Raw genomic sequence first — 5,564 nt, forward strand, 5'->3', positions numbered from 1 at the left:
TATAGTCCTAAACCTTTACGGTATGGTTTGAGATATATTCCACTTCCGCGTTTGCCTAATGCTACAGCCTCCATGGTTTTATTGTGACGATTGGCTTCCATTAAAGCCGCTCTGCTGGCTTTTGCCGAATTCACGGCCTTGGTAATACCAGCAGCAGCTCCCGCCAAACTTCCTAGTGCGGATAGTCCAGCAAAAATTGGTATCAATGGTAAAAGTCCACCGATCTTGGGAACAGGAATTATGCGTGGTGTGCGGATTTTCTTCTTTCCACCGGCAGCTTTAAGGTATTTACGTGCCGCCTGCAATGCCACAGTGATAGCTTTTTTGCTATTATTCGTCACAAATTGATTCCCACCAGCTTTCTTCAATACATTTCGCACTTTATGGACTATCCCAGCACCAAATGCAACTTTTTTAATTTTATTTTTCTTCGTTTGTTTCCTCTTACATTTTTTCTTATTGGTACTACAACCCATGCCCATATGTCTTTTCGCTTTCATAATGTTGGTGACAAGTAATGCAGCTGCTCTTTCCCCAATACTCGCGTCCTTCGATTTAACCCTATCCCAAGCGCTGTATTCAAGTTCTTTGTCGGCTAAATGTCTTGCTGCAAGATCGGATGGATGCTTAGAATATTGAATATCGTGTTTTTTGCATTCAATATCTAATTTATTGATTCCAGGGTCGTTACGAGCTAAACGTTGTTTCAATTTTGTACCCGGTCCACAGTATTGATAACCTCCGGTAGATGTAATTCGAAAGGAAGTTTGTTTATTAAATCATTAACAAAACCACAACCTCTTTTAATTTTACGATCACTTTCAATACGTCCGTATCGTTTGATGGTACACATTGAAATGAATAAGCTAATAACATTTATATAGTCTCCAACCACGGCACGATGCGCATTGTAAAACAGAAAGAAAAGTTTGCTGTAGATAATCTAGATGAGAAATTTGGTTGTGGATTGAATGGACAAAGGGTATTCAGACATGGTCCACTACTTCCATCATCAGTTCGAGGACTCATTATAGGACCTTCAAATTGTGGAAAGACGAATGCAATGATATCACTATTAACACATCCACAAGGACTGAGATTTAGAAATGTGTATCTCTATTCGAAATCACTCAATCAACCTAAATATCAGTACTTGCGAAGTGTTTTGGAACCTATAAAAGGATTAGGTTTTTATACATTCAGCAATAATGCAGAAATAGTGGAACCCTCCGACGCTAAGCCTAATTCTGTTTTCATTTTCGATGATGTAATATGTGAAAAGCAAGATATTATTAGATCATATTTCTGTATGGGACGTCATAAGGATGTTGATTGTTTTTATCTAGCACAGACATATTCACGGGTACCCAAACAGTTAGTGCGTGACAATACCAATTTCATTATAATGTTCAAACAAGATGAGACGAATTTACATCACATTTATTCAGATCATGTTTCACCCGATGTAACATTCAAACAATTCCAATTGATGTGTGTTAAATGCTGGGAGGACCAATATGGATTTCTAGTCATTGATAAGGATAGAAAAATAGATGAAGGTAGATATCGCAAAGGATTCGATAGTTTTATATACCCATGATCTTGTTTTTGGAACTTATTCGATCACTGAATATTGTAGTGGTCACTTCACCAACGAATTAAGCTTTAATTCAAAAAAAAGGGCATTATGAATACAAAAAAAGATCCTGAAAATAAAAACAATGAAATAAATTTGAAACGTCAACTAGTAGAGACAACAGAAGCTGTCAGGCAGAAATTCAACTCTATCAAGAATGATAATATTGAAAATCGTACGACACTTGAAAGATTGTATGAGCCCATAATGAAACCATTGAATGTTTTATCATCAAACGCTACTTCTAAATCACCAGTGTTATCACCAAATCATGGAACTGTTCAATCTACTTCAAATTATCCCATGAGTACTCCAATAGAAAGAAAACAATCTTTTGGTAGTGTATCATCTGTGAATAGTGACACGAGCACACTTCAAGACGATATGAGAACAACTCTATTCGAAACACCATCATCGTCCCACATCGATTCCTCGGATCCTGACATCTCACCTGTTATGAATGAAAGTGGTGAAGATGTTTTGATGAAACATTTGAATAATATAAAATCTAGAAATCCAGCATATGATGGAACATTTGGCGTACGTATGGATCCAATTACACAAAAGCTGAAAATGGGAAGTCTAGTGGTAAATTTCAAAGATGGAAACATTTCATTTTGGGATGCTAATAAAGTGAAAAAATATGAATGCGCAGGTAGTCCAGAATTGTATGATATGATTTTTTTGAAGAATCCACAAGATGTTGATAATGAAGAAACTCGTCAAGTATATTCCAAAATATTGAAAATAACGAATGCTCCATATAAACAATATCATCTGAAGAATGGTTTTAAAAATACAAATTCTAAAAAATTTCGTGAAGTTATCAAACCTCTATTAGACTCACGACAATATCCAATAAGAAGTAGAAGTAAAATTGGTGGAGCACTCAAACGAGTGAAAATGGAGAAAATATATAATTCTAAACCTGTGAATTATGTGTACTGGAATTCACCGAAAGAGTTAGTTGCTCGCCTACGACTATTGGTAGCTTCAAAGTCAGCCGGACATACCGGACATGATAATGAAATAATTTCAATAATTGAAGAATTACGTGAAGAAGGTATAATATATTAACATATTCACATGTAATGATCACTGTCACATCATCATTCAATGCAGTAACATTATCACCTTTTCTCTTTAATCATATTGAAATAGAATGACTAATGAAATAAGTGATGTCAAACGACAAGTTGTTAATGAATTACATAAACCTGCAAGACGTAATTTTCGTAGAAGAATAACCACCATCAAAGGTTTTGCAGATCTATGGCAAATAGATTTAGCTGAACTGCAACCTTATGCAAAAAGTAATGAAGGATACCGATATATACTTGTAGTGATAGATTGTTACTCCAAATATCTGTGGACTGTAGCAGTTAAGATAAAACAGGTAGTACAGTAACTAATGCAATGAAACATGTACTGAAAGAAGCCAAATACTCCCCAAACAAACACATACAAAGCGATCAAGGGAAAGAATTTTTCAATAAAAGCTTCTCATCTCTCATGCGAGAATATAATATCAATCATTATTCAACATTTAGCACAAAGAAGGCAGCTATAGCAGAAAGAGTGATTCGTACAATAAAGGCATGGCTCTACAAGGAATTTTCGATGAGAGGTCACCACAAATGGCTTGATATTCTTCCAATTATAACTAGTAGATATAATAATAAAGTTCATCGTACAATAGGTATGGCACCCATCAATGTTGATTCAACAACAAAATTAAAATTCAAGGGTATCAATGGAATTGGAGGAAGACAAAGTAAACCCAAATTCCAATTAAATGATATTGTACGTATAAGTAAATACAAACATATTTTTGAAAAGTCTTACACTGCGAATTTTACCACGGAGCTATTCAAGATTGTTAAAATTAATAAAACCATCCCAACGACTTATAATCTTGAAGATATGAATGAACAGCCGATTAGAGGATGTTTTTACGAAGAAGAGTTATTACGAACCGAGAATCCTGACGTATATCTGATTGAGAAGGTGTTGAAGAGAAGAAAAAATAAAGTATATGTAAAGTGGTTAGGCCTTCCTAGCGAACAAAATTCTTGGATTGATGAATCAAATATGGTTTAAATGTATATAATAGTGACTTTTATGAATAAAGTAATATTAAAGTTCATTATTGTTTTCATTTCAATTATAAGTATGTGAACTGAAAAATATTGCAGCGGTAAACATTGCCCCAGCCATTCGCAATGTTCTGTGTATACCAAACCAAATTAATTGTATACTCCATTCCCGCTTATATTTTTCAACTCACGATATTGAAAACACATTATCATTCCCAAAACTAATCGCCGTCACTTTGAAATGCAGTATCCAACTCTTTTTGCCAATTATCTCTCACTGATAATGCTGTCTCATAAAGCTTAGTCGACTCCTCAAGCTCAGCCTGAGCTTGCATTCTCGAACGTTGATGGAATTGCTTATCTTTACCAATTTTTGAACGGAGTTCATCAGCATCTTTAGACATTCTAGCCAATTCAACCTTCGCTAATGCAATCTTGGCATCTAATGCTTCAAGAGTTTCATTATTAGCATTAATAGCTCGCTCACTCTTTTCAAGTTCAGCAATAGTCATCTGTGCCTTTACAAGACGGCATTTTGCTTTCCTTTTCATTTCCCCAAACCGATGGAGGGGGCTGAAAGAAGATAGCGGTTCAGCTTTCAAATCACTCTTCATTTCTTTAGGAGTACCTTTTGGCTTCCTCTTCGATCTGTCACTTTTCGTTGCGGGTTTTTTCTGTCGCACAACACTTTTGGATTCTTTCTTTTCTTTAAAGTCAGTGACAATCGATGAAGATGCCTTAGTAACCTTCCTCTTGATTGTTCTAGATTTCTTATCAACACCAAGAGGAAGGGTAGATGAAGAGTGTTTGAGTGATGATAATTGCGAAACGATCGGATTTTCAATAATAATTTGCTCATTTGGTTCTGGCACATCTGCAAAGTTAACGAAGTCGTTAATATCAAAATCATTTATCGAATCTTGACTCGATAAATGTAATACTGGAATATTTTCAAAATCAGTCTGATCGATATCAACAAGTGGTGAACCATCTTCAGCAATCAATAGCGGCATAGAGCTCATGATTATTAAGGTCTGAGGAATGATATGTGATAGCAATAGAATGTGGATAGGAAAGGTGATGATGTTACTGAGACCTCACCATTTATAGAAGAAAAAAAACTAGCGCATGCGCTCTTTCATCAACTGGCACATGCGCTCTCTCACTAAACTATTCACGCATGTAACAATCTTTGTCATTTAAGAGGAAAACTTTGTGTTGCATGCATGTATTTTTAAATGTTAGAAAATAATACAAATAAATTCAAAATATATATATATTTATTAATAATAGAGGACAATAACGATAATAAAAAATGAAAAATGTTAATATGTCTCTGTGGATGTGGAACGTTCTTTGACTCTATTCCTCAATAGTTGTTGCTCGTGCGTCAAACACACCAACATTGAAAAAAATGGATTCTCCTATTGGGGTAGAGTTGACCACCTTCTCACACAGATCCCAAGTACTTCTACATGCATTGCATACATGATTCCAACAATTCAGGAATATGTATCACAACGCAAACAACGTTGCAGTGGAGTTGGAACGGCAGCACAGATACCACAAATATTTCTACAGATACCTATATTGTTAAATATTATAGGTTCGGAACACTTCAGACACTGTAACTGTTGTTGACGATAATCCGATTTTGTTCGCTTCGGTGGATGAGAAGGAGGCGATAGTTGAATCCGCAACACGCAATCACTACACATACCAGTACATGGATTGATTGAATCCTTAGGTCTACTATTTGACCAAAGTAGCACACAATAGCCCCTGCAATCATCATTGGGTAGACACACACTTTTGGTTTTTCATTCCACTCT

Source organism: Leptinotarsa decemlineata, unplaced genomic scaffold (assembly GCF_025532065.1).
Source record: "Leptinotarsa decemlineata unplaced genomic scaffold, Ldec_3_MD MMD2_tig00000199_RagTag_RagTag, whole genome shotgun sequence".
Lineage (NCBI taxonomy): Eukaryota > Metazoa > Arthropoda > Insecta > Coleoptera > Chrysomelidae > Leptinotarsa > Leptinotarsa decemlineata.